This window comes from Scophthalmus maximus, chromosome 13 (genome assembly GCF_022379125.1).
Source record: "Scophthalmus maximus strain ysfricsl-2021 chromosome 13, ASM2237912v1, whole genome shotgun sequence".
Classification (NCBI taxonomy): Eukaryota; Metazoa; Chordata; class Actinopteri; order Pleuronectiformes; family Scophthalmidae; genus Scophthalmus; species Scophthalmus maximus.
This window is the reverse complement of record NC_061527.1, coordinates 17,802,090-17,828,100: the sequence shown is the minus strand read 5'-3', so window position 1 is coordinate 17,828,100 and position 26,011 is coordinate 17,802,090. Positions and strand designations below refer to the sequence as shown.

At 45.3% G+C, this 26,011-nt stretch overlaps 1 long non-coding RNA gene across 13 annotated transcripts in view; it reads right to left on the bottom strand.

The window, feature by feature from the left end:
* Nucleotides 1-1,645: 1,645 nt before the first annotated feature.
* LOC124850922 overlaps nucleotides 1,646-26,011 on the bottom strand; it is a 52,119-nt gene continuing 27,753 nt past the window's right edge. For 8 of the 13 annotated variants that reach the window (XR_007031993.1, XR_007031994.1, XR_007031996.1 and 5 more), the window contains 3 exons: nucleotides 13,223-13,325; nucleotides 5,964-6,031; nucleotides 1,646-4,608 (listed from right to left, as the gene is read on the bottom strand). This is a non-coding gene — a long non-coding RNA (uncharacterized LOC124850922). The other 5 variants (XR_007031999.1, XR_007031998.1, XR_007032005.1 and 2 more) reach the window with 5 other exon arrangements.

Genomic DNA, 26,011 nt, shown 5'->3' with positions numbered 1-26,011 from the left:
AGGAGAGCCGTGCTGACCTAATTATCAGGCAGGACACCCGCTCGCTGAGAACAACAGCACCTTCACGGCTTCACGCTAAGGCCCCATTTCCTCCTCTATAGCTAAAGTAAGGCACCATGTCACCGACTTGCTAAGTGAACCCTGTATGTTATTGTGCTCTCCTGGATTTCTGACTGAACCCATGGCTATTGAGAGGAAGCTGTGACTTCCATTAAGGTAAAGGCACCTTTCACCCTTGGTATTTTACTGTCACTAATGGGAACTGACAATCCCTATATTGGGAAGAAAACAAGAAAAATTGACAAACCCCCAAATCCACTATTTTTAGCGCAATAGTGAATCATGCTCCACCTGAGCAGTGATAAAAAATAAAGTTTGACTTATGGACAGATGTAACGCACGTCTGACATGCAATTTCACTGTGGGTCAGAGAAAGTAAAAGATTTACGTCAAAGAAGTGAAGCAGCCTCAGACCTGAAAAAGAGAATGTGTGGGCGTGATAGAGACCACCAACTACTCTGAAAACTCTGTTATCAACTGTCGTTGCTCGCTCGCTCGCTCACGCACTACACACACACACACACGCACTACACACACACACACACACACACACTACACACACACTTTGAAATGAGGGTTTTCCTTTCCCCACCAGTAGTTTCAGATTCCCCCTCACAGCTGAGAAGGTGACGAGCGGCACACGGCCCACACACTGCGTGGGGTCCATGTTTGTGCTCTGCTTTGCATCTATGACGATCTCCTGAGTTGTGTTTCAACAGCGGGACCCCCTCTACCGCACTGCTCAGACCCATGGGAGCGAGAGAGATGACAAGGCTCCACATAATGACATTTTAAGTAAATGCTGTGGCTTTTTAAAGGTTACAAGGGGTTCAATAAAATCGTACGCGGAGCACTTTCGAAGAACGCCCGATGAACATTTTTAAATTAGACCTCATTCAATGTTTCTGTCTGCTGTTAAAGGAGATATATTCACACCAAACTGCAGATCCTTTAAATGACATTTGCCATTTATGACAACTTTATTATCTGAGATCTGGGCGCACAGGGACATTGTGAAAAAGATGGTGGCATCAAACATGAACCGTCATATGATCAGACAGTTTTGAACCATGCTTGCAGCATGTCTCTAGGGATGGAAATCTTAACTTAGTCCCAACAAATATCTGGGAAACTAGTAAGTTCTGGTTTGAAGAGCTCGAAATGACTCACTCCTTCTTTCAAAGTGTCAAAGTGTTCATGTAGTTGACGGGTGCGCTCAGTAGGTAAGAGCTAAAATGATTATTCCCATTATCATGAAAAAATGCCTATGGTGCATGGAAAAGCACATTTACACGTGCATGAACATGCTACACACTTAATTTTCGTGCTAATCAGGGATGCCAACATGCTGAACTACAATGGTTGAACATGTCAAACGTACAATGGTAACTTGGTTTTAAGAATATGAGCATGCTGACGTTAGCATTTAGCTCGAGGCACCACGGTTACAGGCTCACAGAGCTGCTGGCATGGCTTTAGACATTCTGTATTGTCAAACAAATCAGACTAATCTGAAAAAGACAACACGCAAATGATATAGTTAATACACAAGCTGTCGGTTAAATACATTTTTCATAACTTGACATTCTTAGTTAATTCTTTATTTCTTTTTTAGCCTGGAAATACATTGGTTTATAATTGCACTATAAAGGGATTTAACATAGAGGCTAAAATAACTTATTTTCATAATGCAGTTATTGATGAATCATCAGTCTGTTCTGTCTCAACGCCATAATAGACCTTGTTCAGATAAGTATCTCACCATACAAATGAAGCTCTTAAGTGTAGTATCACTTCTTCATAAACGAGAGATTAGACATAGATTTCAGGTTTGTGTCCTTGTGGTTACGAGTGACACATCGTGGGGGTCTCTCTCATATGGATTCTCAGCAGGGAGGCCGTAAAGATCAGCGAACCACAGCATGTCTCCGCCATAGTTTAACTGACTCATGAGCAGTTACACGTTCGCCACAGCAGAACAAACCACGGTGGATGTGGGAGGTGACAGCGATGCAGACGGTGTGTGAACTCGCTGGGAATCCCAGCCTGATCAGAAGAGGTGTGGTGAGAGTTAGAGGGGATACAGTTGGCTGCACAAGGTGATTCTATGCACAGCGGAGATTCAGAGCTCCGCAGCTGGTGCAGAGGTGGACACAAAGTGTAAACCAAAAGGCCAAAGGTTTACTTTTTCTCAGTTGTGATCTGCAGCAAAATTCCCAGGTGACATATAGCAAGACAGTTAGAGGAATCTTTTTTTAAGTTGTTTGGTAAAAATGGTTCCTGTAATTTTTGGTTCACTGGTATGGCAGATTACAGGCCTGATATTTAAAAATGCAACAGGGAGAAACATTTTTGAACGCAAGCATACAACCATTTTTAACTTGAAAACAAACACTAAGCTGTCACTTTCAACAGTAGGAGTCTGACAATACACACGTGCCCCTTATTACTTTTACAGTAAAGCTCAGGTACCAAACATTGTGGCCTTGTGGTAAATGACCAGCCGTCTTGACTGTTACAGTAATTTGTCTTCCATTCTTACTGAATGTGTGGGACCAAACCTACGACATTTGCTTGAGACGCACAACTAACCTGATCTGGAAATGATGTTGTTTCCATTGCTTTCGGTAAGTCAGAATAAAAACCTGCACATTCAGAAAAAAAAAGCTTCAAACTGAGGCTGGAATTAGAATATTAGAAAAAATACTGATATTGTACAAATTGCAGACATGGGCATTCTGGCTAACCAGAAGGTTGACGGTTCGACACCAGGTCGTCTGGACCGTGTGCTGTAGTGTTTTTGGGCAAGACATAAAGTGCTATGCATAGAAACGCTGTATGAATGTGTTTGTGTGTGTGTGTGTGTTTGTGTTAATGGTTGAATGTACTGTAAAGCGCTTTGGGTGGTCCATAAGACTAGAGAATAGGTATATAATACAGGCCATTTGCCATATATGTATGGTATCCTATTATATATCTTAATCTATGTCTTCATATATTGAATTGTATTTTTCAACATTTATAATTTTTTGTAGTCTCCCGCAGAGTGGTGGTGGAGGTTTTGCATGTCTCCGGGTGTTGACAGGCAGGTCAGCAGGGCAGTGTGTCTCAGTGTAATGACCCTGGGGGTAACTCTGAAGCTACGAAATGAGGTGAAATGAGTTAAAGTCAGTGTGGGGTGACCCTCATATTACAGAGGTGAGAGGCCTTATTGGAGCAGCGCTGTGGGTGCTAATGTGTTTGGGTAGAAAGAGAAGTAGACAGGGGAATGGGTAGTTATCTGAAACCTGCCTTCTGAAAACAGAAGTGCCGATTCAATTTAGTCACAATCACACAAACACATGCACAGACAGAAAAGAGAAGGAGAGTTGGCACGAGTCGACCAGGCTATTGAAATTTCCATAATTTTACACACACCTCCTCCAGTCGGAATTCTCTATGTGTGTTGTTGTGCAGTGTGTGTGCGTTTGGAACAAACTCCTTCCTGATAAAGCTTGCGCAGACGTCTGGGTTTCGGCTGTTCCAATGGAAAATCCCGAGGCCCGTACCACAGGCGCTCTTTCTTCCTGGCCTTGCGGCTCCTCCCAGCTGTGCGCCACCTGATGGGTTTTCCTCCTCCTCAGCGTCCAGACGGACCACGCCAAGAGCCAGACTGGAGAACAAACATTGGCTGAAGAGTAAAGTTTGGCAGGTGCATAGGGAGACAGCAGGGAGGAGGGAGAGTCGAGGAAGGGCAGGTTCATTTGGGGCTGACTTGAATTGTATTTGAGAGTGGGAGGCCGCGAGGGAGGCAGGTAGGGGGAAGGAGGGAAAAGAAATCAAGCTTGCTGTTGTGGGTATGAGGGAGAGAGAGCGAGAGGGAAACCCAGACACAAACATAAACACTGGCTCGCACTTCAATGATTCTTCTCTCTGGCTCCCTGCTTCACCCCTCCCCTCACTAGCCAAACAGAAACAAATATGACATGGAAAGCATCAGACGGGCCCCATACATCTCAGAGGAACTAGTGTCAGGTCGACGAGAAATGGGAAAATCGCCATGGTGAATTCGGCTGTTTCCACCATATGAAAAGACCTATTGGATTAGACCATCAGACTGTCATCGCCTCTCCCCCGACATCCAACTCACAGCAGCTTTAAACTTAAGTTGCCATAAACCTGAAAGAGAGAAAAACAGCCCCTTTTTTTTCTCTCTCCATATGAGAGAATCCCACACACACACACACACACACACACACACACACACACAAACACACACATGAACAATCTTTAGGGGGTCATCTTTTGAAGGCTAGAGCATGCAGGAAGAGTGTGACTGACTCACACCAGGCACAGACAATCGACAATAGGCATGTCCACACCATGGACACACATAAACTGTTACTATGTTAACACACACACACTGTGCTTGGCTCCATCTCCTTCGAAGACACAGTGTCACAGATTTGTGCGGCTCCTTGGTCTGGCTGGCAATGACATCATTGCCTGGGTCTGCTCCCAGAGATCCCTGCCGCTGGCACACGACCACGACTACGTCTGCGAAGAACCCTATATGCACGCTCACGCACATGTGCAAACACACACACACATACACACGCACAAAAAAACACAATGTTAGGACCCTAAGTAAAGATGTTCCGCTGGTTCCAGCCGCAGAAAGCAACTGTCAGCTCACCCACTGGTGAGAAACTACAGAGAGAACCACTTCAGTGCTACAGACACGTTTGCGTAACTCTTTTTCTCGTCTCTGAGTGAAGCCTATTTTCTTATCAGGGCCTCAAACAAAGATGTCACTGAACACGCTCACATAGACCTATAGGCACAGCCTCACTTAAAGCAGCCGATTGACTACTGTACAGTATGCAGCCTAAACTGGAAGGACAAGCTGAGTTTAAAAGATGAATCCTGCAATCGCTCAGAGCAGCTATGCATAAAGCCTGAAAACAACTAGGTTGTACAGGGTGACAAAATCTGCCTAACAGCACCGCTAAAGCTCACTGATCAACACATTGTATCTTGATTGTTTAACACAGAAAAACGAACCATGAAAACAACAATTTGTGGTTTTACATGGGCCGTGTGAAGTCGCCAGGAGAGCAACAGAGAAATGTACAGACTGGATGAACAAACAAGATATAACATGTAAGTTGTAAGCTTTAGAGGTGTTGATTTGTGGATTTTGTTCCCTTTGGCAAGTTTCGCCATGTTTCCAGTGCTCATGCTATACTACAAGTGGCAGCTTGATGATGTACTTATACAGAGTTTTGGCTCAGTGGGTGTCAGTACATGTATTTTACTATTGTGACACTAGAAAGACGGATCTATCTGATTTTCTACCAGGTGGTTAGAGTCGACCCCACCGCCTTAAAAGCCCATCGTGCCTATGATAGTGATCAGTGATGCTGCAATCACGCAACAAAAGCAATGTGAGGTCATAAAAACAGGCTGGACATGAGTCTTGGTTGGTTGGTTGGTTGGTTGGTTGGTTGGTTGGTCAGAAAGAAAATTAGTATTGTGGACAAGAAATGAGAGTCTGATCCTAACCAGGTTTGTTATCCCGTCCGGTTGATCTTCAATCATGTCTCCTGCGTCGTTTGAGGAGTCTAGTCCACCCAGTGATTTAATGTCCATATGTTCTTCGTCTATAAAGAAGAAGCATGGAAGCACCCGGCTACATGGTTCACAAAGGCAGTGGAAGTGTATCAGACGCTCGGCATGGGGTCTGATTCACACAATACCAGTCGGACAGACATAACAAACATTCAGTGTGTGTGTCGTGCGCAGGTCTGTGTGCTGTCTTCTGGTTTGTCTAAACTGTTTCTGCTGAGCCTGCCTCTTTTGGTGTGTGCGGTGTGTGTGTGTGTGTGTGTGGGTGTGGGTGCGTGCGTGCGTGTGGACCATACCGCTGGGGTCAACCCGGGCCAGCTGCCTGCAGCTGATGGAGTGAGCCACACACATGCTGAACTGTGACCTTAAGAGAGATGAGAGGAGAGAAGAGAAGAGGAGGGAGTGAGGAAAGGAAGAAGGAAGAGGAAAAAGGAAAAGGAGCAGTACACCAGCTTTCCTCTTGTAAAGGTCAGTTTGATCTTAAGCTGCCGAAGAAACTAGGGCAACATCCACATTGGTACATTTTCCTTTTAAAACACCAATGCTGCCATTGCAAAAACTGAGAGATTTTAAAACAATGACGCTGTCACCCACATTCGCTTCCTGATTGGTCCTTTCAAACACGACCTGACTACCAGCAGAGGAGGGAACATCTTACTTTAAGTCATAGTTCCAACTCGTCGTGGCTCCAAGAAAATAAATCCCTTGTTGTATTCTCTTTAACTAAGGAACCAACTGCAGAGTAAGAAAATCTGCTTCCTGTTTCCACTGGCTCGCACCAGGCCAGTGTACGTGAATAGTCAGGTGATATATATGTTTTCAGGTGTGTAAGTATGGACAAGGATTGATAATGATATAGAGCTAAAATGCTTACGTGGACGGAGATCATTTCAGCTTTAAAACATTGTTTTAAAATGAAGACATAGTTCAGTCAGGACCACTGACTGAACTCATTTCAATATTCGTAATCAGTTATATTTGGCAGTGTGGCTCTGTTCTGGGACCTCCCTGCCCTTCCACATGCATATGTGGGAAGCCTGAGGTAGGGAGAGCAAACCTTCCTACCCTTTCATGAGCCTTTCTGGAAAGTGAGGCAGGGAGAGCAGCAGCTAAAGTATTATTGAATTATTAAATCTGATTTGCTGATTGAATATTAAAAAACAAACATCAAATTGACAATAAAAAATATGTACATATGAAATATGCACATAACTTTTTAAGATCTTCATATAATCATTTATTTTTTTGCATTTGCCGTTCAATGTTTTTGCATTCTGTGATAACCTCTGGACATAGAAGTTTTTATTTTCAGTGGGTCCTTCATTCAAGTACAGGATCCAAGTTGCCTTCATATGCAAACAGAATTCACAGGGAACAAGGAATTTATATCCTATAATCTAGTGTTAATGTTTTTTATTTCTTTTCAGTAATATCAGCCTGACTGTTTAATATTCACTCTCCTAAAGTCATAGGGGAGCTCTATCAATGACAATCCCCTGGCTCTTACCACCATTAACCAGGTGTGTTGCCAAATCAACCAGGACTGAAATCCCAAGGATTATAACTTTAATATCTATTGCTGCAACAGTGACACTGATGCGTTCATTATTCTTTAACAGCACGTCATAATTCTTCAGCATTAGTGCACATTAGACTGTCCCCCTGCACACACATAGAAGGTAACTGGGCTTGAATCCCGTCACTGTCTATACAGAGCATATAGAGACTGTAAGTCTGTAAGTATATACAGTCTATTTTTACATCAAGAGGACTGTGGTGTTCCAGCTCCTAAAGCCAGTAAAGGCCTCACACAGACAAATACACCGTCTCACGGACACACACACACACACACACACACACACACACACACACACTGTCTCACCACCCACTGCTTGGTGTTTGTTTAATATGGTATTTCAGTAAGAGAACTGCATATCCTGCTCCCATCTTTATAAGGGCACAGCTAATGCAATACTGAGACACCCCTCCTCTGTGCAATTACTTCTCACACAACACAAACACCACACACACACACACACACAGACAGACAGACACACACACAGACACACACACACACACACACACACACACACACACACACACACACACACACACACACACACACACAGACAGACAGACACACACACAGACACACACACACACACACACACACACACACACACGTTAGTCCTGTGCCAATGGCTGCACTGCCTCTTGGCACAACCCAGAGTTAATGTTGCCCTAACTGAGAAAGAGCATTTGCTTCATCTCTCTTTTCACGCAACTCTCGACTCCTCTGAACTCACTAACACCCTCCTTCTCTTTGACAAAATTGTGTGCGCGCACACGCACGCACACACACACGCACGCACACACACACACGCACAAACACACGCACACACGCACGCACACACACACACGCACAAACACACGCACACACGCACACACGCACACACACACACACACACGCACACACACACACACACACACACACACACACACACACACACACACACACACACACACACACACACACACACACACACACACACACACACACACACACACACACATTGGGGCTGGCACCAGCACTGGAATCTTGTCTGTCTGTCTGTGATGGTGAGAAACGTACAGAGAAGTGTTGAAAGAACAAATTTAGACTTTTGTGTTCTTGGCTTAAGCAGGCCAACCCTTCAAAAGACAAGTCCCTGCTCACTGTTGGCCCAGAGTTGTCACCGTGGAGCTAATAAATACTGGCACACCAAAATGGAGGGGGCGTGGTTCTCACTGTATCATCTGCCTGAAACACTCGTGTCGTTCACTTGGGGGGTCGCCTCCATAGCCACGGGTCCTTTTTCAATAATCCTGAGCTGGTGCTAAATTCAACTCATAAACAAATTGTGTCAAACACCGATATTCTTAACGGACGTAGAGATGTGACTGTTGGCAGCAGATGTGTACCATATCTGGTCCACTCAGTCATTTAAAAGTGGGGAGACAGACGTGACATTTTGAACTCATTTATTTGTAGTTTTTGCAAGTTAAAGTATTATTCCTTGAAACAGTGGATTAGATCATTATACTCATGGATCCTGTTTTTATAAACTGCAGTGTACGAAGTCTGCACACGCAAAAAAAAACGAAACAAGAACAAAAATACAGAGCACATGCAGAAGAAGGGGACGTCTGAGGCTGAGTAAAGTTACAGCAGCCTTGAGGAAGAGAGAGTGAATAAAGGAGAAGGTTAAACACTCAGAGGAGCCAGACAGAAAGCAAATGTCCACTGAAGCATAAACAAAAGAATTGCTCTACTTTTGCATACGGAAGTGAAAAAACCTGTTGATCTCTGAAACTGAGGAACAAAAAATATACTGTACACAGACCTTAAGGTGCTGTTGTTCCTTCTTTGTACGGCTCTAAATCGATCGACCTTTTCAGAAGAAACCTTAAGACACATGATTTTACCACAGCTTTTCTCTTCTTTTTTTTTTTTACCTATTTATTGTTTTGTTTAATCTCATCCTGTTGTGTTGATTCTGCTTCACACAGTGTTTACCTGATGGCTTATTCATCCTGCTTTTTGTCTCAACCCTCTATTCATATTCATGAATTATGCGATATAAATAAAGTTTACTATTATTATTTGTTATTTTTACTGACGGAGAAAAAGACAGACCGAAGGGGGCAAACCCAGAGAGAAACAGTGTGCAAAGGGGAGATTACGCTGCTGGTGCTTTGGTTTCTACACGGGGCCCCGGTCATGCCTGAGAGATCCTCTGGTCATACCGGGACTCATGACTAAAACCAGGGAGGAGATGTGACATGGTAGTAGCAACCCTAAAAAAAAAAAAAGGTTTCTGTTGAAACCCACGAGAGAAACTGCACAGAGGTTTCTGGGCAGAACACTTTCAGCTCAGCTTCAGTGGCGTAACAATCGTATGAGAAGGCCTCATTGTACATCAGCAGCATCCGAAAAAAACTGAAAGGGCATCCCAACAGCTTAGGGATTATGGTGCCATGCTTAGTTTCTGTGACAAATAATAAACAATCCGAGCTATGCGGCGCTAACATCCCGCCAACACCGGCGGGGCGATTACTGTCCCCCGAGGGTTTGCAGGGGGACGAATGCCCTCACGGTGGGACAGTCACAGGCTTAAGCAGCGCTAAGCTGGGTGGCATTTCTAGGGTATTTCAAGTTACATTTAATACAAATTCCCACTGGAAAAATGTTTGTTAAATCTATTTTTACCCGCGCTGAAGGGCTGACCCTTTGTTTACGTCATGCCGTTCGATCCCCCTGCTTCAGGGGAGGGGGGGGGGGGGTCCTTCTTTTGTGGCCAAACCTCTCCAGCCAAAATTGTTGTCTTGGAAATTTCCTATTTATACAGAACATGTGGAAAAACTGCTGAACGTCTTCCAAGTCCTCTAGCACCGCAGCCACATCAATCCAGAAAGATTTATTTCACACGGTAGCTTGTTTTTTAACAGTGTTCCCCCGGGCACAATCTTTTTCATTTCAAATATAATATACATCTTTCTGGCTGTGTATTTCACTTTAAACTATCCAGAAGACTTTGCCTAGTCAAGGAGAGGCTTTGGAGAAACTCAGGGTGCTTAGGATATAAGCCCTGGATATTTGAGCTCTGTGCATTACAAAGTGAGATGAACTATACCATCAGAAGAGGTCACACAGTTCAGTTTAGTATGTAGATACTGTACTACAGTTCTGAGACACACAAAATGTATGTAAGGGGATACCCTGCTCTGCAATTACAGTACTTCTGCTAATCTGAATCCACGTTCAGCTATGTTCAGCTATGTTCAGTTAAGTTCAGTTAAGCCTTTCAGCCCTGATCGTGGGTCAAACAAAAATACTGGAGATCTTGGTGCCGCCTGTTCGTCACGATAAGGATCATGCTCGCCGTGCTCCGATTTACTCCCAAAAGCTGTATTTGTTTGAAAATAATCTATCCATGTGATGCACTCGGGCCTCAGACACGTTCAGTCTTGTGTCTTTCGGGCTGAATGGTGTAATTTGTTTTGTTTTAATAATGCAGGTGTTTTCTTTGGGTCAGATTGTCAACTTGCAAATTGCTTTTCTAATCACATCACACGTGGAAAGTCCAGATGATGGCGGACAGGGCTGCAGCAGTGCATCACGGCTCTGGCACTCACACAACCCCACGTGCAGGTATTAACACAGCGCTGTTTTCATTGCAAAGCAAAACATGTCACTTCATTTGCCCCATTTTGGGCCCTAATCACCGTGACGGGCAGGAGAGAGGGAGGCTCTGTGGCGGCAAGCAGCTCGAAAAATTAGCTGCGCGACAACAAACGAAAGCCCCGCACTCTTTGTATTCTTTGGTCCGGAATCACAAATGAACTGGTTTACCTCCAACACATACAGAGATGGAAGCAGGCATTATTTATTGACTGTTATGCGGAGTTCAGAGTGAATTTCCATGCAGTTGTACCATACTGTGGAGCAGTAGGTTGCCAAAATAAAGACGAAGAGAATAATAATAAAAGGGGAACACTTTGTGCCCATTCTGTTCTGAACAATGCTCCGCGAATGCGCGTTCACGTAGCAGCACAAACAGTCAGAGCAGTCTTCAGGAAAGGGGCAGGCAGCAGAAGGGGGCCTGTGTGGCCATTCGAACAAGCAGTGTGTGGCTGTGGGCCTAGAACAGCCAGCAGTACATTTCCATAACAGGAAAGGTCAGTGTTGTGGCTCCGGGGGCTTTAGAGACACTAACACAATCCATTCTGGGAGCTCCCTGCTCTGCTGCTCTACCTGTTGACTGGACTCCACTTACTGCTATAGTCTAATATTACACACTGAATTGTATATGGTCACTCCAGACTGGACTCAAATGTGAGCTTGATCTTGTCTTCTGAGAATTGCGCTCTCACGTTTCAGTCTTCAAAAAATAAAATGAATTCAGATTTACTTAAATTCAGTCCTTAATCTACTATGTAATCTATTTACCCTAACCCTATGTACATGGACCTACTTTCAGATTATTTTTGTACCACACTACACTCAATTGACACCTGCATTTACACGTAACTACTTACCAATGATGGGAAAACATTTTTCTTAAAGAGGGCACATTTTTATTGAATAGTAGTATATGTAAGCAGTTGAAGTTATTGCTCAAACCTGACCAGATACAACATTATAATGTACTTATTCTTTATGACATAATGATACTTAACTACTTAATGATAGTAAAACTTCACTTGTTTACTTTTGGGATACTTCTGTGTATATATACCTCTATAGTTTTTAATGAGGTTATTTAAATTTTATAGCACAGCATAAAAAAGTATATTAATATTGTGCTATTACTACAAATAAGTACCAAAAGCAGTAAAGGAGCTTGATACTTTTTCCACCCCTGGGAGACGAGACGCTGCCCAGCACACACAGGCCTAGAGCCCATATTCACAAACCAAACACTTCACTGCAGTGAACCACATGAAACGGCTTCAGTTGCAGCCATCTTAACAAATCCACTCCAAACCTTCTGTTCTCCGCACAACCTGCGGAACCAATGCATATTCATGTCTTCATTTCTGAGAGCCCAGCAGAAAACGTTTTGTGGGGAATCACGTGTAAGAAAATTAGAGAGAAACATTGCATGCACCTCTTGCTTGTGTGCGTGTGTGTGTGTGTGTGTGTGTGAGTGCGTGTGTGCGTGTGTGTGTGTGTGTGTGTGTGTGTGTGAGTGCGTGTGTTGCTGTAGCTGTGGTCAGCTCTGTGCTCTGACGCACAGTGTTTGAAGTTGTGTTCCATACAAAACAACAGTAGAGGAAGTTGAAACAGCTTCTGGTCTTTCTCTTGGACCAGGCCTGCCGGCCTCAGGGGGCCCATAGGGATAAAACTCTCCTTAGCGCAGCCTCATATACCTCAACACCTGCAGCACACAAAAGCCCTCTGTGAGCGAAACAGTCACTCAAAAGTCAGAAACGCTCACGGACGACAAGGACACAGGGAATGTGGGGAAACAGAATGCCATTGGTAATAAGAAAACTCCCCCCAGATTTTATGGTTTTTAGATTAAACAACAGCAGAGTCAAATCCACAGACTGGTTCGTAATTCATAGCGACTCTACTTGAATGCACATACTTCATTCTACATGCTACACACATCTAATTTACTGATGCTGGTTGCAGTTTTTAGTTTTCAGTCAGTTTGCTCTTTGAGAATACCTTGAAACTGCTATATAGATACAATTATTGTATTTTCTTTTTATTGTTATAATAGCTCGTACTTTTTTTTACAGAGATAAATAAAATCCATACATCTCACGTACATCTATAAAGCAACCCTTGGCCGGATCCATTTATTTTCACGTGTGGCTACAGCGCTCTCAGGACTGAGATTGAAACAATATTGACATTGAAGCGCCCAAAACAACGCGACACAGTGAATAGACATAATTGTCCAACCCAATTATCTCCTGTAATAACAATTCCTCTCTTTCTGTGCTCATGTTTTCTGTTCTGTCTGAAGGGATCCTCCCTGGAAAGAGGCGAGCCAGGCCTCACCTTTCTCTTTGCAGCCTGTCAGGATCAGGTAAGGTGGAGGGTTGAGGCTGCTGCGTGGGTGAATGCTGTGGATAGTTCACCTCGTCATAGGCCAAGAGCAGACCTGAGAAAATACAAGACAAAAAGAGCGGCGGGTAAAAATCCGCCGCACGGCAAGGTTTTAATAACATTTAGCTGAACCTCATTAATTTAAGAAATTGTTATGACAGTGCTGGAGTCCAGAGAGTGATTTCTGTGTCTGGCCCAGCAGACTCAAGTCCATTTACCTAATTAAAAAAACAAACCAGCAGTCTCCGTGGCTCTCGTGTTTACTGCTGTGTGATGGAAGGGATAAAATACAAGCAGCAGGAGAAATGCAAATCGAAGGCAGGCGGACATAGAGACGCTGGAGGAAAAGAGGCAGAGGACACAGGGAGGAGAAGTAAATAAAACAGAAGAATCAGCTATTGATGGAGGTCTGAGTTTCATATAGTGTGTGTCATTTAATATTTTTCATTTCAGAAAAAAACAGGAGTTAAATTTCTGTCCCCTTGAACAAGAAATAGCCCAACAAGTACTGTGCGTAACTCCCTGTAAAATGGCAAAATTACTGCTACTACTACACTACTGCTGCTTCATATTTCAGATAGACGTAAGACTTCTCGTCCAAATCTCAGCAAGACAATAAATAACTTTGCTAGTACGTATGAATGAATGTGAACTGCAAGTTTTTGTCTTGATTAAAATTCTTCTTATGGTCATGTTATTATACCATTGTGTCATTCCTTGGGATTTTCTTTATTGGACTCGAAAAAAAAAACCTTTATCGTTTTTATCCTATGATAGGATAAGAATCAAATTGAGGATCAATCAAACAGTCGCTGCCTCCAAAAGCTTGAAAAGAAGGAGAACAGCGGTGGACTGAGAAAAGATGCGAGCCAGGGCCAGGAAAGTGATGAGGGAGAGAGAAGGTGAAAAAGTAAAGATGAGGTGAGGAGGTGGAGGCTGCAGGAGGGAGGATGGGCAGATGACGCAGCAGTGGATGAAAGCTCCAGGGGAGATGATCCGAGCGTGACTGTCTTCCAGTAAGAGGCATCACAGCATCGCCTGATGACTCACCTGCCGTAAGACTGCATCATGAGATCATCAGGTTGATCTCAGCCCCGTCGGATGCATCAGCACAGGCTGAGATAAAAAAGTTGCTGCCCTCAGCTAGAAGCAAAATATCAGTGATTGGTGAATGATGGCTAATAACTACCTCTCCTGGATCACTTCAATAAGACAACATCTCTTACAATATCGATCAGAGGGAGGAGCGACAAATATATGGGCTTGAGGGAATTTGCTGCGTCAGCTCTGCCAAAGACCCTCGATATCATGGTTATTACACACACACTAACACACTCACACACACACACACACACACACACACACACACATACACACATACACACAAACACACACACACACACACACACACACACACACACACACACACACACACACACAGATTATGCGTCCCCAAGTTTCGGAAGGAACATTTGAGGGTCGTCACCTCATTGGTCCTAAAACTTAAGACACGTTGACGGACATATATGCACGATCCTCAGGACGTAGAATTGAACTGAAGAGGGTCAGTAAGTCTAAGAGGTTATATTACCGTCTTTTACCACAAACTGCATTTAAACCAATAAACTGAATTATTCATTTGCCTAATCTGGGCTTGTGCTGATCTGTACGGGTTAGAGCGCAGCACAGAGCACACAGAGCTCACAGAGTACTTAAGCTGCGGCCCAAATGACACTTTAGGGCTGTGGGACAGGCATTAGGTTACATAGGAGTGGAGCAGCACTTCAATTATGTTTAGAGGGAGAGATGAAGGAGGATGGAGACGGAGACAGAGTCTGAGGAGAGCAGGTATGAAACTGAAATACAGTGCAGTTTTATAGAATGAATCACTGCCAGATGTCTGTCTGATTGATTATGGATACAACAGAGCTGTTCTGTTTTTTTGTACTGCCCTCATCGCAGCAATGCTGGCTCACGACTGCTCCTGGCAGCACAGTGTTTTTAAAGCTCTGCATCTGTGCAGTTACTCTTCATTATTGATGTTCTGAAAAAGAAAAAAAAACTGGTGCTCTGAAACCAAGAGGTGGACACGTGTATTTCAGTCAACCTCAAGGACGGTTAACCTCGCCTACATTTACCTATAACCAGGGGATACTTTTTCATAATTATCATTCTTTCAACAAAAGAAAATATTTTAGAAATGAGAGCAACAACAGCTTCAGAGCTTCCTTTTGAAAACACAGACGAGTTGTGCCTGGTCCTGTTACTGGAGCTACTGGCCTGAAAACACAGACCCACAAACCCAGAGCGCAATCCGCCCGGAACTAAAGCAAACAGCAGATTCCCACTGGGGACATATAAACCAACGAGCGGACGTCCTCCAGGGAACACAAGCCGACGAGTTCGCATGGAAACTATTTCACGTCTTTTCACGCCGAGTGCATTTTTTCTCCCGCTCTACAAAGCTTGAAGGCGCTTCGCTCAGAGAAGGGCCATAAAGTCTGTCAACGAACTGTGCCGTTATGGTTGCAATGTGTTTATTCAGTCACACTCCCGGGCTGCGCAGGCCTTTGAATAATGCCCCATCAGCCTCAGCAGGAACTTAGCAGTGTCCACTGAGTATGAACTATGACTGTATAACCTTCAAAGCCCTGTGACTAATGTCTTACTCAGCATAAGAATTCCTATGAAACCGAGGATTGGGCAGAGTATGCCACTACCAACTGTTGGGGGGGGGGGGGGGGGAATTTGAAAGTTTTAATTTTTAATTTTTCTAAAACCTATTGTGTTTTTAAACTGCTGTTGTACAATGTCTCAGTTGCATGCTATGTTGCTTCTCTCTTTTGCATTTATTTTTTAAATTTAAGCATATAGATTTGATATCATCAATATCAAACCACACCAGACAGACAGAAGAACTACAATAGGGCTGTGGCTCAGGAGGTCAAGCGGGTCATCCCTGACTGCTGTGCCGGCAGTGTCTGAATGTGGGATAGAAAAAGTGCAATATATATATACAGTTCATTTACAATTATTGGTTTCTAAACACTTACAGTCTCACGTTTTCATCGAGAATTTCCTATGAATCTGGCCTCGTTGGACTTTTGGGGGGTTATTACAATGTAGGAGACAGAAAAAACCCAGAATTGCTTCAATACCTGAAGAGTAAAAAAAGTCTTTGGCCACAAAACTGTACAAACAAAGTTGAAACTAGATTGATGGAACTCCCTTGACCCCACACCCACACACAGCCACTGGTTAGTCACTGACCACACTGGCCTCCAGAACAAGAGGAACGGAGACCGCAGTCCGGTAAAACGATGATCTTCAGCTCAGAGCTCACTTCAACAGATTAGACCTTTCTGTTTTCTAAGAAACATAACTGTTCGAATCCCCCCTGACTCTCTGACCTCAACACACAATGATATGTAAATGATGCCCTGGCAGTGTTGGCTTGTGAAATTGTACATCTGTGTCTGACTGAGTGGGTGGGAGACAGCTGGGCTAAAAGATCCAGCAGAAGACGAGGAGGGAGAATTATCCTCGTAAAGACTGTGATCAGTCACAGCAACTCAACAACACAACTTTGTTTCATCAAAATCCTCTTTTCATTCCTCACTGACAATTATGTATCTACAGGAACCCATGGAACTCTACCGCCAGAGTTGTCTGAATGTGATTGAAAAAACAACAGGGTGAATATATTTCATTTCAAATCGAGTAAAAGAGACAAAACTACCCCACAAAGTGACTATGTGACAATGTCACACATGCCGTATTAGGGGCAAGGACAGGAGGCATTGTTTCGCTCGCTCGCTCGCTCGCTCGCTCGCACGCACACACACACACACACACACACACACACACACAGACGTAACTTCTGGGAATCGTTCTCAGGCAGCAGGGTGGACTTCCAGTCAGTCAGGTGACCTGCTCTGCTCAGGGATCTCCCGGTGGTCATGTGACATGGTGCCTGCTCGCTCTCTCGCTCTTCCCCCCCCCCTTTCTCTTTTTTCATTTCTGACAGTATCGCGTCTTTCCACGCAGACAACCAACTGATTTAACACTGCCGCCAACGCCCCGCTGCCTCGTCAATTAATTTTCCCTCAGGTCCTCATGTCTAATGGGCTCAACCCCCTCTCGCCCCTTCATCCCTCTACCTCCTCCTCCTCTACGGGCACTTAATCCACTGTCTGTCCGTGCCCAGCACTTTGAATAATTCAGTGGAGCGCTGCTGCTCGCCACAAAGAGCCGTCTCTGAGTGAGACGCTGAGACGGAACAAGGGCAAATCGCAGATATAGACAGCGTGGTGGCAGGGTGGGAGCGAGGTGGTGATGGTGATGGAGTGACGGCAGCAGATGTCTGGCAGGGAGCTTCCCAGGAAACCCCACACGCGTCTTCCTCGTCCTCCTCTTCCTCCGCTCTGGCAGCCGTAATCGAATGGCCCGGGTACAACAAGCTGTCACGGCGGGTCAACTGGAAATAGACGGCATTCTTGATGGCGAGCTTGACCTGGTACAGATGCCAGCGGGGAGCTCGCTGCGGAGGGGGTCGTGTGTCCCGCGCGGCGCTCATGACAAAGCAAATTCACCCACAGCCTTGTGGCAGCAACCAACAAACACCGCACATTTCACCTTAATTCATATTATCTCGAGGAGACCAACAGAAAGATCAATATTTTTGGGAAAATAGGCTGATTCACCTTCTTATGAGAAGAAGGTTAAAGCTGGGGGAGGGTTAACTTAACTTTAGCATAGAGACTGGAAACAGCTTGCCTGCTTCCCAAAATATTCCGTGAGATTCAGCGTGTTGCGGAGGCAAGAAAGGGCGGACAGGCCATCTGGACCTTCTGGACCACTGGCTGATATGTGGAAGGGCGATTTGATTCTTGCGAGCTTTGCTTTGTTGTGCGCGTGTTACGGTGGTCTGCCAGTCGCGTGCTGTACTCACGGTGCCACGTGTCAATCTGCACAGTTCGTGGTGGTGGGGCCTGTTTGGGGGGGGAAGTCCAGGGCCGTTTTTTTTTTTGTCCCGGTCGGTCCCTGCTCTCCACCATGTGCTAAATGGAGCAGTACTGACAGAAGATATTCAGATTAGATTCAGTTGACACGCAGACACAACAGGCCTGCAGACTTAGAGCAATACTGTAGAATAAATCCGAAATCTAGATACTGTAGTATTTACGGGTTTAGTTTAAACTGTGCTGGACCCAGTGACGAGGTCTCTGGGTGGGAATTCACAGATTTCACAGGAAAAAGTCAGCAGCAGCCACCTGGATAGAAATGTCCCCTTTCGAAAAATTCTGCAGGTGTTTTTTTTCTTCTCCAAATAACCGCTACCAACCCCCTCTCCCCACCTCCTCCATTTTGTGTCTGTGAAGACTATTAGGCCAGAGTATCTTTAGACAGTTTATATGTAGTGCAACAATTTCTAGCTTTGAGAGGGAGAGAGCTCACATTTACAGCATGGCATCGCCTGCGCGCTGATCATGAAGGGAACATATAGTGCTATGCATCAAAAGCATGTTCCCTTGTCTGTCAGTCCATGTGGTGTTCTGTGTTGTGAGGAAATACCCTGATATTGAGTGCCAGGCAAACGCTGAGGGGAAGGGGTGGGAGAAACCCCCTGCTTGTCAGTGAGGTGCTTCACTAAACACTGAGGGGAACCAAAGCACTCTGGCTCTGCTGTGGGAGTTGATGCGGTGTCAGGAACTCGAGGCCGAGGAACTCCTGACCTTTCCCTTTCATCTGCACTTTCTGTCACTCAGACATCTGTGCATCACCACCCAGTGTCATCGTGAAATGTGGCAGAGCAGGCAGAACGTAAACTGAATAACAAACGCTGAGAGCAAAAATGATTGCAGGAACCACAGTGAGCATTGCCGCATGGATTTGCGTATTAATGTAAATGTGCAAATGTAAGTGCGTGTGGGAGTGAAAGTGAAATTAAAACAGAAAAAACATGTCAAGAAGGAAAATGTCAGATGAGACGAATGAGAGAAAATCAAGTAGATGTTGAACTAGACACCACTGAGGGGAATCTAGGGTATCAGTGGGAAAAGAAAAGTGTGCTGATTTTTACTTACAGTAATAACTGACTGCGTACGGTAAAAGCATATGTTGCTACAGTGTGATATAAGTGGAGGAGGTGATGTTTTTGGGTAGATAGAGTGTATGGTAATACCCCAGACTGGGGCTATTCCTGTACTGTCTGCAAGCTTGTGTGTGAAAGCGTGTGTGTATTGCAGTCCCTGAAATGTACCGTATGTGTGTGTGTGTGTGTGTGTGTGTGTGTGTGTGTGATGTAGACCATGCAGAGTCAGTCAGTCTGCCGTGGGGCTATGGGGGATTCCTGTTTGGTCCTTCAGTGGATGTCTGGGGGCTCACTGCGGGGAGCGGGCGGGGCTTCTGATTGGGTTGGTGGCACGGGAGGTGGTGTGGGGGGACTATCAGCTGGCCTCGATGATGTGTCCAATAACTGTCGTTTACAGTTCATGTCGCCTCACTCCACCTCTCTTCGGCTCTGTCATCTCTCCTCCAGCCTCGGCTGTAAATAAAGTCAATAAGCCTTGTTGACCACATACGAGCCCACTTCACACTCTGTCTGTCATGTCTAAAAAACCATGAAAACCAAACCTTACCTATGGGCGGGGAGTCATTGTTGCCTACACAACAAAAGGTCATTTATTATTATTATAACCGCTGCTGTCTTTGACGTCACTGTCAGTGCACATTTCTCCTTCTTAAATTAGTATCAGAGTTTGTCGTGCCACCAGTGTATTTTGGGAAAATGCAGCACATTTAAAAAGAGTCCTGGTGCAACTTTGATCAGTTTCCCCGTGATAATCAATCTTTACATCCCAAGCTATCATTCAAACAGCACATCAATAATACAGTATGTAAATATCAGTGACTGGAAATCTCCCAGTCACTGAAAATGCTGCACAGTATCTATTCTGTAGTTCCATCATACCCATTGTAACTTCTGCTATTCTTCAGCCACATCCTATCATATCCTGTATGTTGTTCCTGTATGTAAACAACCATGTTTTTTTTTAATCTTGATCTGTTCTTTATCTCCACTGCAGATGCTATGACTGCCACAATCACACGCTAAGCCTCCCTACATTGATCTCTGCCTTCCCCCGTCTGAATGCTGAAATCTCCGATACACATGTTGTGCGTCTGCAGTCCGCTTGACCTCAAGGGACTGAAGAGAGGTCAGAGGTGAGGCAGCTACTTCTGCTCTTCACAACCTGACACTCCAGAAACATGACAGCTGAGAGCAGGGGGTGTGTTTGTGCACGTACGTACGTGTGTGTTCACGGGTGCAATTTGACCCGCTGGATAAATAAACCACAATATGTTCTGTGGTGAAATTGTTTATTTAAAATGAGGCTGACTGGTCTGTGCCATGTGTGTGAATTGTGTGAACGCGTTCACGTTTCTCTCTCTCTGTGGGAGTGTGTGTGTGTTTGTGTGTGTAGCACGTGTGCATTTGTGTGATGTGAGTGTGATATTGGGGGGGGGGGGGAAACGCAACAACAGATAAATGCACTGTCAAATGAACAATCTGACAGGAGACAGGGTGTCTTTTCTCTGTGGAGATGGTTACTTCTTTATATCTTCCTTCATAGAATGTGTGAAGGCGTGTTCCTGTCAGTTAGTCTGACACGCACACACGCACACACACACACACACACACACATACACAATCACACACACACACACACACACACACACACACACACCGACCGACCGACCGACACACACACGCGCACACACACGCACACGCACACGCACACACGCACGCACACAAAGAAGCCCTGCTGTCAATCACAGTTCAGTACGAGGTAGTAAACAGACAGGCTATTCTGTCCCTTGGCTCATGTCCCTAAACTGTGGCCTGGCTGCAGCAGCAGAGAGAGCACTGTGTCACACGCTACAGATACAGGCTTCCCTCTGTCACACACACAAATAATCTCTCTCTCTTTCTCTCTCTCTCTCTCTCCTCTATGTGTGTCTCGCTCTTTTTCTCTCTGCCACAAATCCCGCATTCAAATTGGCACGCATGCATTCACAGCACCCATTCACACACACCACATACTTTACAACATTTCATACTAAAGGTGCTCTGTGGGGTTAAGCCTGAGCTCTGTACAGGCCAGTCAACTTCTTCCTCACCAAACTAGGAAAACCACGTGAAAACGACTTATTTGAGGACCTAATTTGCTACATGGGGTTATTGTCATATTCATACAGGAAAGGGCACATAAATGTGTTGCATATCCTCAGGCTCTTCTCCTTCCCTCGGTTCCTTTCACTCACACACTGTTCCTCTTTTTTTTTACTGAATTTGCATCAGCTGAGGTCATCCAAGTTGTATTTCTGGTGCAGCGGCCCTCTGGCAGTGAGCAGAGTGGCTCCTACAGACATTACATCACATTCAAAAACACAATTACATATCCATAAACCTACAAACAGACATGTGCGTGCGGTTCAACTGAGTGAATGCGGAAAAATAGGTGCTTTCATAGGAACACACAGATGTGTGCACGGGGTGATGAAGCGGCGCTTTCAGTCTCATCCCTGAGTGATGCGAGTGGGTTTTTTTGTATGGACCAACTCCTCAAGTCTGCATGCATGACTGTGGAAAACTGATGCTGCACTGACCAGTAGAGCAAGGCGGGGGATTTGAAAAGAGCTGGAACGGAATTGCACATGGAAGAATTAGGAAAACCAAAAAAGCCTTGAAAGTGGTTTCAAGGCTTTTTGTTCTCTTGTTTTTTGATATAGTGAAAGAAAATAGAAACTAAACCAGTGATGCGCTGTCAAGGGAAAATCTTAAGAAGCAGCTCAACAGGTTTTAGTTGGCCATCCCGAAAAAAAAGAAAAAGAAAACACTTTTTGATTTATATCGGCCATCCTTCTCTCCCACAATTCACTCTCACAGGGCAACTACAGTGGTCGGAGTGGCGCTGACCCACAAGTCAAGTCTTCCAACTCACGCTGAAGCCATAATGAGGCTTTTCCTTCCAGAGGCTTCTCTACAGTCACTCCCCGAACGACCGCAGGAAATGGAATTTTCTGAAGGGATCAAAACAAGTCGGGAGTTGTAAATGGTTTGAGTTTCCGACCAAGACAATGTGCCAGATTCCAGCGCCTTGAGGGACACAGCCATATCACAATGAATCCTCTGTCTGCCGAGAACGTGTGCACAGGAACACACCCACTTGTTCACACAGCAACGCACGCACGCACGCACGCACGCACGCACACGGTAAGAGTTGCGGGCAAGATCCTGAGAAACAGTGCCGTATTCCGGTGGTTTTCCAGTGGAATCTTATTCATACCTGTGTGTCAGGGCTTAGTTTGGTGCATGCCTCTGCATATCATGCATATCACCCTGGTCTGAGTGTGTGTAGTCCCCGGAGCCTAAAGGCACATTTGACAATACTCTTGACTTGTTTGGGGCAAAGTTCAGCCGGGTAATGGAGAAATTCAGTTTCTGCTTGTTTGTGTGTATGTGTGTGTGTATATGTGTGTGTGTGTGTGTCTGGGGTTAGGCAGCCCATTAGCAAGACATCCCCCTGTCTAATTGCCTCGCTCCAGCAGCCAGTTTGACAGCTCTGTAATCTACAATTATTCACAGCACTCACCATGGTGGGTCTGTTTGTGTATGAGCGCAGAAGAGTGTGATGGGCGCGTGCACACAGTGCGCGAGTGTGTGTCACACTTTTTCGAAAAAGTTCCTTTTAAAGTAGTATTCAACTTTGGTATGATGAGCTTCAAAAATAATTGAACGTGTATCCAACTTCGCAGTTGCAAACGAAGCGTTTTTTTCTCAAGCTTTTCATGGCGCACAATCTCACTCTCAACACAAACACACTCGCAGACGTACATCGAGACACGGTGGAAAAGCAACAGAGGGAGCAGTCAGCTTTTAAGAGAATGCTTTCATCTTTCCCACAGGCAGGCCGAGAGTTGTCTTATCTCTGAGGCTTGGCCCTGCTATCTAGAGTAAACCACAGTGTCTGCAGAAAGAGCTGGAATTGATGGCGCGGTCCAAAAGCTCCCTGTTAAACATTAGTCCCAGGAATCCCCCTTGGCTTTATGTGTATGTGTGTGGTGCGCTCGTTCTTATATCCTTGCGGGGACTTGAATGTGAATGCACTCTAACCCACCAAAAAAAAAAAGCTTTTTGCGGGTTGAGACTTGGTTTTAGGGTTCAAGTAAGAGCAAGTTTGGGTTAGGGTTGCGATGGTTGAGGTTAGGATTAAGGGCAATGCGAATACATCATATCAATAAGGAAGTGGAACAAGACTGTGTGTCTGTGTGTGTGTGTGTGTGTGTGTGTGTGTGTGTGTGTGTGTGTGTGTGTGTGTGTGTGTGTGTGTGCGTACAGCCATCAGAAGGTTTCCAAGAAAATAGCACCTCTTCTGGGAAACAAACATTCCTACAGACCTTCAATCGTGGAAGATTAGGACGCAAATATCACAAGAGTAGCATACGTACATGTAGGTAACAGCCATGACAGTAAAACAGCTGAAGCCAATGCCATAGACACAGAATGCTAGAGGGAGGGAGCTGACAAGACACAGAACAAGGATGGACAAGCTGTCAGACAGCCACCAACTCACACTCACTCACACACACAAACACACACACACACACACACACACACACACACACACACACACACACACACACACACACACACACACACACACACACACACACACACACACACACACACACACACACACACACACACACACACACACACACACACACACACACAGACAGACTGCTCTCTGTCCCCCTCCATCAGGAAGAAGCAGACCTTTGGCTGTAATAAGTACCACGGAAAACAGTTCAATCAGTTAAAGATTTCCTCTGTTGAACAGAACACACAAAACACACACACACACACACACACACACACACACACACACACCGGCATGTACCAGCAAGCCTGAACTCCTCAACTTTCCAACCACACACACCAACAATTTGCATCTTGTCACTTGATTGTGAACAAACTCAAGCTGAACACGTAACACGAGTTTGAGAAATCGGACTAAACAGAGTTTATTAAAGTCCGCAGGTTCAGTCCTTCCAGTTCCCCAGGACTCTCTCAAAACATTGTTTTCCAGATCTCGACAGTTAGGAGTGTGTGAGAGAAACAAACCGCCTGTTTCAGTAGAGAACCGCAGCTCTCCGAGTCTGTTTTATTTTCGCCGTATCCTAGCAACAGAGCTGTTTCTGCTTACTTCTCTCTCCACCCTCTGGCCCAAAATGCTCGGGGCTTCGCTGCTCTGCTCGTCCACGTGTTTGTGAGTGTGTGTGTGTGTGTGTGTGTCACACATCTGCTTTACATTGTGGAGGATCTCGGCGCTGACTGCCCTCTAAGCCCCTGATTCTGTTACAGCAGGCCAGCGAGACAGGGAGGCAGCGTGCGGTGGAGGTTGTGGCGGAGTGGGTGTGAGGGGTGGAGATGAAGAAAGAGAAAGCGAAGAGAGGGAAAGAACTACAGGGGAAATAAGACGGGACAATGACGGTGCTACAATTAAGTTGGACCAGCTGGCGCACATGCAGAGAGAATGTGACTGCTTCACAAGAGGAGAAAAAAAAAATGCAGGGGAGGGGGGTCTGACGGGAGAGGTTTAAATATTATGGAGCTATAAAAGTTTTCCAGTGCTCCACAAGAGCAACAGAGGTTCCACACTTTGCCTCCTGCAGGGTTTGATGAGTGGTCAGGCAGGGCTGGCTCATGCCGCTCTGCTGGACTGAACCGTCGTTCGGTATGCTAGGTGAGGCTCGGAGAGGATGGGAAGGACGGGGCTGGGACGGAGACGGCTGGCTGCTGCCAAAAGAGGAGAACGTCAGAGAGGGGGGGAAGCACTGCTTCGGAGAGAGGGGTCACCGGGTTCGTTTGGCTGCTGCCGCGTCTGCTCGACTCCATCAGCCATTTCATCTTGCACTCCCCTCCGTCTGCCCCCTTCGTTCGCCACGCCTTGCGTCCATATCAGCTCATTCCTGCGAGCATATCCTCACCTCGATTGCCTTCTCACACCTACGCCAGCTAATGACTGGGCTTGACTTTGTGATTATTTATTGCACGTAAGATTCGCGGCAGAGAAGTGGAGACGGGGTGAGAGAAAGGGTGAGCTTACATGAGAAATGGCTGCAGTCAGTTCCCCATTGCAGTGAAACATTTGGCAAGGGCACTGTACAGTCAAAGACGAGTATGGGTGTGTAGGGGTGTATGTGAGTGTGTGTGTGAGAGAGAGAGCAGCGAGGTAGTCTGGCCCTGTACCCAGGACATCAACTGTTGAATGCTTGAACTTTGGAGAGCCAACGCGCTGCCAAGAGAGCATTGTGTGCTCATAAAAAAATATTATACAACAGCTTTGGTGTGTGTTTGCGAGTGTGCTTTGTGTACTTGCATCCTCATATGGACGTGTGTGTGTGTGTCGGTGTAAGTGCTTCAGCTGAACTATGTTGGAAACTGTGTGTACTTGAGAGTCTTTTCAATCAAACTAAAGAGGAGAGGGTAGCGCCAAGAGAGCACTTTAGCTTTCAGACGAAGAGTGATGAGAATAGACTCGTAATTACTAGTGAATCCTCTGCCTTCCGCAACCTTCAGCTGAAAACACTGATTGTATATATATGTGTGTGTGTGCGTGTGGGTATCACATTCATCTGTCTACCTCAATCTAAATCACATCTTAAAAACCT